Source organism: Nannospalax galili, unplaced genomic scaffold (assembly GCF_000622305.1).
Source record: "Nannospalax galili isolate Female #2095 unplaced genomic scaffold, S.galili_v1.0 scaffold641, whole genome shotgun sequence".
Lineage (NCBI taxonomy): Eukaryota > Metazoa > Chordata > Mammalia > Rodentia > Spalacidae > Nannospalax > Nannospalax galili.
The window spans coordinates 4080180-4095795 of record NW_008345311.1 but is presented as its reverse complement, the minus strand read 5'-3'; the positions used below and the strand labels follow the sequence as shown (position 1 = coordinate 4095795).

The 15616-nt window shown below is 35.6% G+C and overlaps 2 long non-coding RNA genes across 2 annotated transcripts in view; both read left to right on the top strand.

Annotated features, from left to right (window-relative positions):
* The first annotated feature begins 2202 nt into the window (after positions 1-2202).
* LOC103740885 lies at positions 2203-9380 on the top strand. The gene is made up of 3 exons (XR_607561.1): positions 2203-2236; positions 4629-4778; positions 9348-9380. It is a non-coding gene; the product is annotated as an uncharacterized LOC103740885 (long non-coding RNA).
* Positions 9381-9424: 44 nt separating this feature from the next.
* Positions 9425-15616, top strand: part of LOC103740888 — a 138575-nt gene continuing 132383 nt past the window's right edge. The window contains exons 1-2 of the long non-coding RNA XR_607562.2: positions 9425-9502; positions 12256-12462. This is a non-coding gene — a long non-coding RNA (uncharacterized LOC103740888). The remainder of the gene's footprint in view (positions 9503-12255; positions 12463-15616) is intronic.

The window sequence follows — 15616 nt, the reverse complement described above, 5'->3', positions numbered from 1 at the left end:
TTAATGCAGTGTTTCATACACTCTTTCATTCTTACAGTGCCTGCATGAACCAAATTATCTGGAGAATGAATATTAATATTAGGAAAGGAAATTGGGAGAAAAAACAGAATTAAAAGACTTCGGTGCATTTTATCAAGTTTATCTTCTATATATGTGTAACTGTCTTGTGGTGGTTTCATTTCTAATACTGCCAGCAGGGGCCTCTTTTATAAGTTTTAAGAACCTCCTTTCTAGACTGAATTGATGTTTGTCATTAAGGTGTTTGCCAGACCCCAGCATTATCAAGTGGTAGATGAGAAAAGTGAAAGTGGAGTATTCAACATTTTTGAAGGAAGCTCAGCCAGCGAGTAAAGTTAATGAGTTCAGGAAACTGTCTCAGATTCTTACACTGTTACCATTAAATAATCCTATTACTGACACTTGATAGGGCAAATAGGATGTGCTAAGAGATAACAAACTTTGGGTTATATTGATGCTAGTGAATAAAGATGTTGGTGGACAAGAATGAAGGCCAGAGTGTGAACAAGTGTACAGATTACTCTTTAATATGGCCATCCATTTTGACCAACATTTAGCATTCTGAATGAGATTAATAGTTGAACTGGCAAGCCTACTAAAATATATGGCCCTCCTTAATGTAGACAGCCTTCATCCAATCTATTAGACTGAACTGAATTAAATTATGTGTAAGAAAAAATGATTCTTTTTCTCTGACTGACTGTCTTTGAGATAGAATGTCAGCCTTCTATCTTTGAACTCATGCTCAGACTCTAATGTATATCATTGATTTTCCTGGTTTTCAGACTTACAGATTGGACCTGAACTATACCATTAGACTTTTTTCTGTCTGAACATCTCAGCTTCCAGAACTGTATGAGATAAATGAGCAAACACACTCACACAGATACACTTATACACCCATGCATCTTATTTCTTTTTCTTCCTGCAACCTTGGCTAATGCATGACTACAGTACCCAAATTCCTGATTTCAAATGCTTACCCCTTGGATAATACATAATTAGTTCTATTCACCCAGTGACAGTGTTGGGAAAATAGAGAGGCCTATCATTTTACTATTCTCACAAGAGGAAGAATCTATTTTACCCATGTGACCTTTCTTTAATATAGTCACAAAGACCTATGTTTAGGCTTAAAAATTAGAAAACATAAATAAAGCTGTGTACTTGTTCATTTTCTTTCAGTCTTGTGCATGGTTGTCAATATCTGACATTGTAATTGTGTAGGACTAGAGTCAACTCTTTTGGCAGGGTCAGTTGAAGAGCAGATGAATAGGGATGTTGTACATATCCAGTGTATAAACCACAATGTTTGAGGATAGTACCACTTTACATGTTTATAAGGAAAAAATGAATTATTGTCTTGTATGGTCAGAGTCTAGAATATCCACATGAAGAAGGACGCAAATTTTATTTGTCCTTGGTACACGGCTCTCTCAGAAGAAATAACACTAAGCAATCTGGTACATTGTTATATTTACTTGGCAAAAGACACTTAGAGTCATAAAAAAAATGCAACTGTTTGTCAAGGTATTTAGATTTTATTAGAGATGAGGGACATTTAGTTCCCAGGGGTATCAGAGTAAACTTAAAGTTTATCTTTTAGTTCACAGGTCAAATGATCTTATTTAGGTGTGTAACTGAGAGCAAATTAATGACATTTAAAGTTTTTTGTCAATGCATATTAAAAATAAATGATAATACCCTGTAAGTCTATGTTGGCAAAGATATTATGGTGACAATAATAACAACATCCGTGCATTGAGTTTTAAGTGCTTAAAACTACTGTAAGCACTTTACACATATGAGCTAATTTAATTCTCAAAAGACTAAAAAGGTAAACTACACAGCAACATTTAGACATATTCTTTAAGTACAAAAAGGAAGTATATAAGGAATGTCTGTATCGATGTACTTTATATATAGAAATTAAATTCTGTCCATTTTTACCTACTGTTAAAATGTAAAGTATTGCACTTCTTTTAAAAATGAAGCTAACCATGGTCGAGCAGGACCTTTGACTTATCTTCACATAGGTTGAGCTGATAAAAGAAAGGAACCAGGGGCTCCTCCCAAGCCCACGTGACCCCTGAGGAACAGATCCTCAAATGACCTTAAGAGTAAAAATAAATCGGTTTATCTGGACCAGCTGTATGGCCTTAAACACCCAAAAAGAAAGGATAACCAAAAAGAAAAAAAAACGAGGACAGGAACTTGGGTGAGTAGGAAGGTGGGGGAATATAATTAAAATATAGTGTATGAAATAAATAATTTAAATGTTATATTATTAAAAAACAATGGTGTTTTAAATCTCTCCTTCTCAGGCTTTGGCAAACATCAAAATCCTTCTGTCATTTCTTGTCCTTGTCCCTTCCTCTGTACTCACTCTTTCTTTTTCTTTCATTCTCTTTCTCTTCACCGTTTCTTCAGTGGTCAGGTATATAAAGACAAAAGATATACTTTGTTTTTGATATGGACCTTGTTTATATCCTGTAAGAGATAACACTTAAAATCAGACATTTCAAAACTGGATTTCTAAGAGGATTTTTTTAATGAAATTTTATTTTTCATTGAATTTTTATGATTTTTATACAATATAGTTTGGTCGCATTCAGATCCTCTCCCCTATATGTACCTCCTCCCGAATGCACCTCCATCCAATTCAAATATATATAATATGACATAGAGAGTCTGATTCATGTCCTCAAATGTCCTTCAGTATTGATACATCCACTGAGCCCACCAAGAGTCCCATCCCTGTATGACACTGTCTTTCTTCCTCCCAGTGGTCATCACCAAAAGTTCCTTAAGTTGGGTTGGGATATATTACTCACTGCTTCATGTCTATGCTGGGATTTTGTCTAGGTTGAGCTTTCATGGGACTTGTGCATGCTGTCAGCATTGCTATGAGTTCATTTGTTTAACTGACCAGCTGTCTAGAAGACACTATTTCCTTGTAGTCATCTACCCCTCTGGCTCTTACAATCTTCCTGCCTCCTCTTCTGCAATGATCATTGAGCCTTGGGAGGTAGGTCTTTGAAAAAGGTGTCCTATTGAGGGACAAGCACTGTATGGTCTCTTGTTCTCTGCACATTGGCCAATTACAAGTTTCTGTGTTAATCACCAGAGAAGGTAACTTCTCTGGTAAGTGTCAAGAGATGCATTAATCCTATGTGTAAAGATTTCCTTAGAAATGTGTCACTTAGGGTCAAGCAACTCACAGTCACTTATTTTCTGTTTGACCACTTCTGTAACTCTATAATAGTCTCCATCTGTTGCCAAAAGAAGTGTCTTTGATGAAGACTGAAAGGTACATGTTTCTGTAAATATCAGGGTGCATATTTAGAATAATGGAAGAAAATAAATTGGTCTAGCCACATAGCAAAAATTGTTTTTTTCTGTAATATCTATGTTGTCTCCAGCCACGTGTATTTGGCCATACTTGCAGAAACACGCATGAGTTTCCTTTCATTGAACAGCCCTTAATTCCAATTAGATAGCTGTTGATTACTCCCAGGATTAAAGTGTCACTACTGTACAAATAGAAATAGTTTGCTAGACCAGTCTTTGTTGTTTAGTAGGCTTTACAGCTGGATATGACCATTTATAGGTTTTCTCCCTTGGTAGTTTTACAGTATCCTTTGGTTTTTCATATTCACAACCTTATGATATTTAGAATGAAGAAACTGGATCTAGATCCAACCATGTTTTATATCAGGGTACTTCTAATGTCTTTCAGTATTGCATGCTGTTGTTTTGTTAGAATTGAGCATTTATTTGTATCAATCAGCACTGCACATCTAAAATATTTTCAGTCACAATCCCCAGTCCATAGTCTCAAATACCCGAAGATGACAAGCCAGGATGAAGGAGTGTCTTCACTTTAAAGAAAATGTATTCCTTTAGTTAAAAACAATATCCAAATGATTAAGAGAAAAACAAGTGCACTTTGATCCAAGAGGTTTAAAAATTATGGTATTTTTTAGCCGGGCGTGGTGGTGCACAACTTTAATACCAGCACTTGGGAAGCAGAGGCAGGCACATCTCTGTGAGTTCAAGGCCAGCCTGGTCCACATAGTGAGTTCCAGGACATCTGGGGCTACAGGGATACCCTGTCTCAAAAAGACCAAAAAATGTGTTTTTATTTACTTGTATGTATGTGTGTCTGTGTGTGAATATGTGCAAATTCATGTGGTGTCCATGGAGGAAAGAATAGGATCCTGTGAATCTGGAATTATAGGTGATTCTGAGTTACCTGATATCTGCTGGAAATTGAACCCTGGTCCTCTGGAAGAGCAGACATACTCTTAACCACCAAGCCTTCTCACCAGCCCTGATCCACAAGATTTATGTTGTCAAGTTATAAGTATTCTAAAAAACATATTACTGAACTTTGTGAACATGAGATACAATGATAAATAGAAAGCAACTTCAACCACAGGCCACCACAAGAGTCTAATTAATCCAAGTCCTTTCACCATCTGAACTCTGGGGGACAATTTGGAAACTTCCTTAAACTATCAACTGTTGCCTTCTTCTTTATTAGAGATCTGAAATATGTATCCCTGGGCAAAATTAAATTGATCTAACATGAAATAATTTTACTGTAGTTTGTTTTTGAGACAGGATCAATCTGTCTGGCTTGCAAATGCTGTGTGGAACAACGTGGCGTCAGTCTCACAGAGCTCTTCCCGCCTCTGCCTCCTGAGTGCTGGTATTAAGGGTGTGTACTACCAGGCCTGGTGTGAACTGAGTTTAAGGTAAATCGACTTGTGCTTTCTTACTCTGAGCCACATTATTCTGATAACCTATAAAGAGTCTCTTTATCAAACAAAAGAAAGCAATGAAAACACCTTTCTTGTGGCTTGGACTATGGCTTACCCAGCAAACTGCTCATTGTTCAAAGGGAAAGACCTGAATTCTAGTCCAATAATGTATGTCAAAAAGCTGGAGACAAGTGATTTCTTGAACTTGCTGGCCAGCCAGTCTAGCCTACTTGCTGAGCTCTAGGTCAGTGAGAGACTTTGCATGACACTTGAGGAAAAACACCAAAAATTGTCCTCTGTTCTCCACCTGAATACACACTCATGTACATATGCACCTGTATACACATGCACATATGCACCCACATGAACAAGCACACGGATACACACATCAAACCTTTATTTTAATCTCTAAGCTTATTACTCTGTATATAAATCTGAAAGTATTGCTGTGATAACTTTTGCTAGCTGGACAACTACCAATGCCAGATGATTACTTAAATTAAAATTATAGTTTATTATAAATAAGAGAGAATGTGTACATATATAAGTGTGAATTTGGAAAAAGAAGTCTTAGAAATACAAAAATTATTAAATAAGATTCTAGAGAGACGGCTCAGCTGTTAAGAACAGTGACTGCTCTTGAAGGAGATGTGCGTTCGAATCCCAGCACCCACATGGCAACTAACAACTGTCTGTAATTCCAGTTCCAGGGAATCTGACAGTCTCTTCTGTTCTCCACAGGCATTGCACAACACGGGTACACTTACCTACATGCAGGCAATATACACATACACACAAAATAAAAATAATAAAATATTTTTGAGAAACATGAAATATGGGACTGGAGAGATGACTAAGTGGTTAAGAGCACTGACTGCTCTTGCAGAGGACCTGAGTTTGATTCCCAGAACCTACATGGCAGCTACAAACCGTCCTTAACTCCAGTTCCAGGGGAATCCAAAGCCCTCTTCTGACCTCTAGGGCATTGCACTACATGGGTGCACTCACATAGATGAATGCAATACACTTGTACACATAAAAATAATAAAATATTAAAAAAGAAAATCCATGAAATAAATAGGTTGTCGTTTAATATACTATGATGCTAATACACTCCATAAACTGCTTGTCATCTGATTTTCCAGCTCACAATGTCCTGTAGTCACATAAAACTCCTGATTAAAGTGCCCTTACCAGGCAGGCTTGAACCTATACAGTGACAACTGTCTTGGTAGTTTCTCCTTCTCATTGGCTTCCACTGCAAATTGTTCTGAATCTTATTAATTAGGTAGCACTTAGTAGTTGATGAAGAATACCTTTCTGGGCAGAAAATACAGAGATATATAAAACAAGAGCTCAATTACTTTAGTCTAAGCCTCTTACTTTTTGTGACTGTGAAAGGCACAGATGGAAAGCACTTTAATCAAAGATATGTAGCTTGTTCATGAAGGCTAATGAGTTACCTCCTCCCATGCACTATTTTAGATGTAATCTGGTTTTAACGCTTCAGTGTAAAGGGGTGACTCCGATGTTGGAATTGCTCTAAACTTGGAGTAGAATAGGGAGGTATGAAAGTTTTGAGCCATTTTTAGGATTTTAATGACAATTCTGTCACTCTTTTTTTGTGATGGATTTGGCTCTGCCTCCCGAGGTGCAAGGAAGAGAGGCATGAGACTCTATGCTTAAGAAATGCATCATCCTACTTAGTTGTACCTGTCAAATGTCTAGGCTGTCTGAGTTTTTTGCCCTAAGTGTTAGCTCTGGCACCTTCTCAGACAGAAGTCAAAGAAGTACATGTCTGGAAAAAGATGGATCTATTGCAAGCTGTTTGCTCCATTTCATTGAGCTCATTTCCCTTCCTTCTTTAGCAAATCACTGATGTGACTTGCCCAAACAAATGGAAAGAAGCAGCTTCAGTTAAAACTACATGGGGCTGTTCACTAAGAAATTCACAATAGGAGTCCATCAAGGAAGCCCTAGAATTCACATCCATCTTTGTGCTTTGGTTCCTGGATTTCACTTGGAAGTTAATATGTCCAAACCAGAAAGACAAAATTGGTTGCTATCACAAACCTGTGGGAGACTTTCAAGGATATGGTTTGCATTATTCCAGGCTCCCTTTGTCTCAGTGTTCATAGAATGTGAACTTGGCATTAATACATCACATTTCAATCACCTTAGAGCTGGAACAAACTATATGGATTGCTAATTCCAAGCTATCTCTTGGCAAAAACGTTATTCTGGACAAAATTTTAATGAAATTCCTCTGACTAAGCAATACACAACCTTAGTGTCTGTCCTGTGTTTGGACTTTGAAACCCAGTCTTTACAAAGAATCCTGTTATCTCCCTAGCTTTGATATCTGATCAAATTTTCCTTGTCCTTTATGCTTGATATCTAAATCCTTGGCCTGCCTTTATCAAGGATCCTATTTATTGAGTGACTTTAATAAGAATCTTCCTATCTCTGAAGTTTCCTTTTAGTAATTTTCCATCCACCAATATCCACCCATGCTGTTTTCCTCAGTAAATATTCATTTACTTTTGCATTATTCAGCATTATAACCATTCCTGGCTACCTTTATACCAGTCTTGAATACTATTTCACATTTTTGAGATGATATTATGTTACTATGGAAGGCCTCAAATTCGCTATGTATCTGAGGATCACCTTGATCCTGATCCTGATCTCCCTGCCTTTACCTCTTGAGGCAAGAGTAACAGTTATATACCACTATTCCCAGTTTATACAGTGCTAGAGATTGAACTTAGAGCTTTTTGCATGCTAGACAAGAACGCTATCATCTGAGATACAGCACCAGTCCATCATAAATATTATTCATTGCCATTTCAACAAGGGTCAAAATATTTCTACCTTTAATCCATCCCAAGATGTTTTGTATGAAATGCACAAAAATTCAATAAAAAATACATATTTTTAAAAAACCCTAAGTAATACAAAGGGCAGAGACAGAGCCAGATTCTGGTCAGGATTCTACTGCCCTTTCTGGGTTTGACCTCAAGTTCTTTATAAAAATGTAACCATCAAATCTTCCAGGAAGGGTTCTAGAAGGACTATATTATTAGTAAATTAAATATTTTTTAGCAGAAGTCGTGAGGAAAAAACTAGAATTAAATTGGTGCAAAAGTAGCGGTGGTTTTACACTGTTGAAATTTGTCACATGATATTGGAATGCATTGTTAATAAATGTGGTTATATTATACTGCAAAAAAACTATTTCTCCCTGTAACACTCTTATTGCTAGACACTCATCATATGGCACCCTTAATGAGTAGAAAGCCAGGTACTACTTGAATTTATCCACTGGCATAAAGTTCATTTCTTTGAAATAGACCATTTTGTTTCAGAGTGGTAGAAAATGTCACAGGCAGCTGCTTCTTGGAAAAGTCATGCCTTTTGGTATATCACAGACCTGGCATAGATGATTTCTTCCTGATAATGTTCTTTTCCCTCTCATTAAAGAATGATTTAATGGACAGGCAAAATGGCATTATAAAGCTGTTTTAAGTCAGAGGAAACAGACTATATGAAGGCTTAGAAATATGAAATATGTGACAAAGAGGAGAATATAGCATATGTTAAAATACAATTTTCAAAAATTTTAAGTTGTAACCATAAAGGAACCATAAAAGTAAATATATATAGAAGAATTTATTCCAGTCATATTAGATGAACAAATCAGAAGATGTAGAACTGTTTTAAAAGAAAAGCCAAAACAACAGAGATTTATATGGAATGAAGGACTACTGAAATAAAGTACAAATAGACAAAATGTGGGGTGGGACTTGGCAAGGATTTAGGGAGAATCAATTAAATCACTGCTGGACAAGGTAGAATTTACGTGTCTTATTACCTATGATTTACAAAGAATTACAAAAATAGTTCAAAGAAAATGTATTGGGATAGATTCTGATAATGGAGGAGAGTCACATACAGAGAATAGAGAATGGAAGTTTCTTATTTTTGTCTATATTTGTGTTATTAAAAATAGTCTCTGTGAGGACTGAAGAGTCAGCAATTAAGAGCATAGGCTCTTCTTGTAGAGGACCGGGGATCAGTTCCCAGCACCCACATGGTGGCTAACAACTGTCCATAACTCCAGTTCCAGTGGGATCTGATACCCTCTTCTGACCTTCAAGGGCACAGCACAACACAGATGCACTTACATTCATGGAGGCAATACACTCATACACCTAAAATTAAAATAATGAGAAGTAAAACATTAAAACTAGTTTCTATGGACACAATGTAGTTCTGAGTGACTATAAATTTAAACTAGAGCCAGATCATGAAAGACTTGGTAAGCTGAGCAAAGACATTCAAGCAGGAAAGGAAGGTAAGATGATCAGATCTATGCTTTAGAACAAACATTTTAATCACATTTAATATCATCATCATCATCATCATCATCATCATTATCATCATCATCATAATCAGAGGGGCAAAAGAGAATGTGTGGAGCCAAATAAGTACATTGTTGCAAATTGTATTTAAATATTTGCCCTAGCTCATGATGGAATTCAGTGTGTTTATCATCCACAGGACCCCAGATTTGATCTCCAGAACTATAGAAGAAAAAGAAGAAGGTAGATGGCAAGTTGAAAAAGGAAAAGGAGGAAGAGGAGAAAATGAAAAGAAGGAATGGAGACAGAAAGAAGGAAGGAAGAAAGAAAGGAATGTATTAGAGTCGGCCTTAGGTGAAGTTAGTCATTACTGAGTCTCCATTTTCTCCTCTGGAAAATGGGATGACTGTAAGGATTAATATTATGTGCACAATGAGTCTAGCATGAAGGTAGACCATAAATGTTCTCTTTTTTCTCCCAGTCTGCTTTCCCCTTACAAAAAGGCTGTTCGAGCATTCTTACAGAGCCTATTACCATCAGTTCCTAATTATAGAGGTCCTGGTAGTGCTACTTGAACAAATAAGTATAGCTCTGTTTTCTTCATATATGAGAAGATAATTTTCTCATTTTCTTTGTCTTCCTTTTAGAAACTAATCCTTGAAAAAAAGAGAAGAATCAGGCCCAACTCAGATGTCTGTAATCCCAATACTCTGAGAAATAGAGGCAGGAAAATCAGTAGTGTGAGGTCATTCTCAGCTACATAATGAGTTTGGGATGCATAAGAATTTGTTTCATAAACAAACAAACAAACGAATAGAAACAAAGATTTCTCAGTTAATTTATTAGTTTGTCTTTCTCTTGGATCTTCTTCCTTGAGTGGTGCTCTCCTAATTTATTACATAATCATAATCCATCCTGGGATGACTGAGTTCATACACTGAAAATTGGAACTATCAGTTCTCTTGATCTAGAGAATACACTTCTATTATATTTACCAGAGATGCTTTAGCCTATTTAGCAGCTAGTTAACAGCAATAAGCAAATATTTTTCATGTAGTTTTCTGTTTAAGTAAGTTTTTCTTTCATTCTGAACATATACAGTAATATTTTTAACTTAAAAATAAGATTTTTGTTTTGCTCACATCACTGCACTTTTATTCTGGAACAGTTTTATAGCTTAAAATTGTGTGAAAATGTAGAATAAACTCATTCAAATATCACAAATTAGAATGACAATAAACAGTAAATTTCCCTTCATCAAGGTACTAAATTTGTCCCATTTTCCAAAGGAACCATTGTAGTATTTTTGTAAATCCTTTTAAATACAGACTATTCTTGTGAAATTAAATCCCCCATAAAAATTCAAATGATGGCATATGGTATACACTCGTTTACACTTTGTCCTTTATGGTTAATAATGAGTATGTTATGTGAGCTTTAGAAGAGGGAAGTTTGTTTTGTTTGCACTTAGAATAGTGTCTGACACTTAGGAGAAGCTCAGTAAATATGTGTTTCATGTAAAAAAATACTCTTGGATTATGAAAAATTTGTTGGATATATGGATTAAGTTGTAGGAAAATATAATTGTTATAATATCAATTTCCCCCCATAAACCTAATACATGAATATTTACATTTCTCTAGCCATTTACATCCTCTTTTAATTTTTTAAATTTTTTTATACCAGTCTTTTTACAATAGTTATATTTTTAAATATTTGTATACATTGTCTATTGTAAATAGTACTGAAAATTTTATTTTGTTTTGCAGTTATTTCCTGAATATATGAATGTACAATTTGTACATTGATCATATATACAACAATATTTAGTTTTAAAAGAGTATAATAAATTTTGTTTGGGATCCATATGGAGATAAGCTTACAATATTCAAATGCTCCACATTTAATTTTTCCTTATATTATTTTTTATCTTTTTTGATTGTGTAAGTCAGATATCCTCATATAATATTGAATGAAAATAATATTAATTATACTATGAATTATTTGCTTATTCTTGACTTTAATGAAAATATTTCAAGAGTCACTCATCCATGTATAGTTCTTAATCATATCTTGAAGTCAATATTTATTAAGTTCAGGAATTTCTGTTTTATAAATTTCATGTTATCTTTTTGAGAGTTCCACAAATGAGTATTATACTTACATTATTTCTACCAATCCCAGACCTCCTACAACTCCTCCTATGCCCCCAGTACCTCTCGATTTCTTGTCCTCTATTTTATTATTGTTACATACACACACACACACACACACACACACACGTCAATTAGAGGTGCTTGTGTGTACCTGTATTTATGGCTACCCACTTGCAATAAGACAACCTCTCAGAGATCAAGTCTCTGGAGAAAACTGTTTATCTCCCCCTCAGTTTCCATTGATTGCCTGTAAGTCTTCATCAAGAGTTGGGATCTCATGAAAAATCCCACATCCACCTTGGCATGTCAACTGATTTTGTCCTTATTCAGACATTTTTTGACTATCATACTTCAAAGATCTCATTATTGTAACTTCCCTATCATATCTAGAATGCATTTAGTAGGAACAGGTGTCTTGTCTCTCTGCTCTTACACTCTTTCTGTCTTTTCTTCTGTGATATTTCCTGCGCCTTATGTGTAGAGTTTGCATTTCGCTGTATCACGTAGTTCTGGAAAACTTCTAGTAACTTATTTCCAGTTTTAAAGCTTTGTAATAGTCTCCATCTGCTGTGAAAAGCAGTTTCTTAGATGAGTGGTGAGAGGTACACTTGTATGCAAACATAAGAATGTATACTTCAAATATTATTATATTATATTATATTGGTCTAAGAAAGTGACAACAAATTATATTTGTCTAGGAAAGTGACAGAAGTAAGTTTTTCTCTAGGGTCTATGACCTCTCCAACCATGTGTACTTCGCTATGGTACAGGACCATGACTAAATTCATTCCTATTGAGTGAACATTAAGTGCAACTAGACAGCTATTGATTAACCCCAAGGTAAAAGTTCCATTAATGGACCAATAGAGATAATTTGCTGAACCAGACATTGTTGTGATTTGTACACTTTTCAGCTGTTGGGGATCATTGATTGATTTTCTTCCTTGGCAGATTGCACAGTATCTTCTGATACTATAAGATCAGTGAGAAGGCTTCCAAGTCAATTCCAGCTGAATAGCTCCAATTCCTGTGTCTGAAATATGTCATGATTTCAGCAATTGGGTCTTACCATTAAGTCCTGGAAGGCAATCAAGAACTGTGGCAATAACATCTCTTGCTTTGGTAGTCTTTTGGAGGATACTTACCAACAATTCAAAGGTAATTTTCCTTTCCTGGCACTGTGATTTTTGTTATGCAGCCATTAGCTATACAGCTAGACATATTCTCTCTCTTTCTCTCTCTCTCTCTCTCTCTCTCTCTCTCTCTCTCTCTCTCCCCCTCTCTTTCACACACACAAAGTAGTTTCAGTAGTCTTTATGACACAGGGACAATTTAATTCTCAGTCTTTTCTTACATTTCATTAATTAATTTTTCAGTGGAATTAATAATAAAAGACATATGTAGGCTTTTGGTTTCTAGAATATTAAACCATCCTTGCATTTGGTGTATCTGAAGATAGAAGAAATTTGACTCTAATTTGTCAGTGTGTAGATGTATTTCTAATATATTGTTTAGTATATTTGTGTTTATATTCGTGGTTAAGATTATCTTTAAATTATTCATTTTCATCATATTTTGTATTTTTATTCTATTTATGAGTTTTGAGTCTTAATATGTGCCAGCTGGTTTAACAAATTTTCTTAGACTAAGTACTTTTTTACCAAATAAATGTAGTGTTCACAGTATTGGAAGTTAGAAAATCTAAGATTAAGGAACCAGGAAACTTGGTTTAAAGTGTTTACCCCTTCTTCATAGATGGGAACATTTTGCCCTCATGGTAGAAAATTCCATTGTATGATCCACATTTTCATTATCCACTTGTCAGTTGAGGGACACTTAGGTTGCTTCCATCTCTTAGCTATTGTGAAAAGAAAAGCAACAAACATGGATGTACAAGTGTCTCTGCAATAGGATGAGTTCTTTGGGTATACGCCAAGGAGAGGTATAACTGGGTCAAATGGAAGGTTCATTTATAGTTTTTTAAGAGTTCTCCACACTGCTTTCCATAGAGGTTGAACAAGCTCGCAATCCTACCAGCAGTGGATGAGTGTTCCCCTTTCCCCACATCCTTTCCAACATTTGGTATCATTTGGTCCCTTGATCTTAGGCAGTATGAATGGGGTAAGATGCAATCTTAAAGTGTTTTCAGTTCATATTTCTCTAATTACTAACGATGTTGAACATCTTTTAAGATGCTTCTTAGCTATCTTCTTTTGGGAACTCTCCATTCTGCTCTTAAGCCCCTCTTTTAATTGGGTTATTTCTTTTCTTGGTTCTTTGCTTTTTTGAGTTCATTATATATCCTGGAAGTTAAACCTCTGTCAGACGTGTTGCTGGTGAAGATTTTCTCCCATTCTGTGGGTTTTCTCTTCACTTCCTTGGATGCTTCTTTTGATGTACAGAAGCTTTTAGTTTAATGTGGCTCCATTTGTTGATTCTTGACCTTGTTTCCTGAGCAATTGATGTCTGGTTTAGAAAATCCTTTCCTACTCCCATATCTTGTAGGTTGCTGCCAATGTTTTCTTCTAACGGTTTCAGAGTTTCAGTCTTCACATCAAGTCTTTGATACATTTGAAGTTGACTTTTGTGCGAGGTGAAAGATAGGGGTTTAATTTCATTCTTCCACAGGTGGAGATCCAGTTTTGCCCGAACCATTTGCTGAACATGCTGTCTTTCCTCCAGTTAATGTTCTTGGCCCCTTTGTCGAATATCAGGTGGCAGAAATTGCGTGTACTCATATTTTGGTCTTCAATTTTGTTCCATTGATCTACATATGGGTTGATTTTCATGCCAGCATGATGCTACTTTTATGAATATAGTTCTGTAATAGTTTAAAATCTGGTATAGAAATCCCCCCAGTATTGTTCTTAGTGCTCATGGTTGCCTTGGCTATCCAAGGTCTTTTGTGTTTCCATATGAATCTTAGGATGTTTTTCTCCAATTCTGTAAAGGATGTCATTGGGATTTTGATTGGCATTGCTTTGAATCTGTACATGGCTTTTGGTAGAATTGTCATTTTCACAATATTAATTCTTCCAATCCATGAGCATGGGAGATCCTTCCATATTATGACATCTTCCTCAACCTCTTTCTCTAAAGATTTAAAAGTTTCATTGTAGAGGTCTTTAATATGTTTGGTCAGGTTTATTCTGTGATATTTTACCTTTTTTGCAGCTATTGTGAAGGGGAGTGTTTCCATGTACTCTTTCTCTGATTGCTTGTTATTGGCATATAGAAATGCAACAGACTTTTGTAGATTGATTTTGCAACCTACCACTTTACTAAAAGTGTTATTCTTTTCTAGGAGTTTTCTGGTGGAATTTTTGGTGTCTCAGCTATAATAACATGTGGTCTGCAAATAAGGATAATTTGCTCTCTTCTTTTCCAATTATTACTCCTTTAATTTCCTTCTCTTGTTTTATTGCTCTTGCAAGAGTTTCCAGCACTATGTTAAAAAGGAGTGAAGATAGTGGACAGCCTTTTCTGGTTGCTCATTTTCATGGGAATTCTTCCAGTTTTTCTCCATTTAGAATGATGTTGGCTGTGGGTTTGTTGTACATAGCTTTAATTATGTTGAGGTATGTTTTCTCCAGTCCCATTCCCTCTAATATTTTGAACATAAATTCATGTTGAATTCTGTCAAAGACCTTCTCTGCATCTACTGAGATGACCATGTGGTTCTTGTCTTTGAGTCCATTTATATGATTTATGACATTTATTGACTTACATATATTGAACCATCCCTGCATCTCTGGATAAAGCCAACTTGATCATGGTGGATGATCTTTTTGATGTGTGCTTGTATGTGGTTTGCAAGTATCTTGTTGAGAATTTTTGCATCTATGTTCATTAAGGATATGGGTCTGTAGTGTTCTTTTTTGGTTGTATCTTTACCTGGCTTTGGTATTTGAGAGATGCTAGTTTTGTAGAAGGCATTTGGAAGCTCTCCCTCCATTTCTATCTTTTTGAATAAATTAAGTAGTATTGGATGTAGACCCTCTTTAAATGTCTGGTAGAACTGTGCTGTAAATCCATATGTTCCTGGGCTTTTTTCATTCAGGAGGTTTTGTATTACTCTTTCAATTTCCTTCTGTGTTATGGGTCTGTTTAAGATGTTAATCTCTTCGTGATTTAGTTTTGGTGGTTCCCATGCTTTTAGATATCTGTCCATTTCTTTTAGGTTTTCAAATTTGGTAGTGTATAGGTTTTAAAAGTATTCTGTTATAATATTCTGGTTCTTTTTGATGTCTGTTGTCATGTTTCCCCTTTCATCTCTGACATTGTTGATTTGGAGGTGCTTTGATTTTCTTTT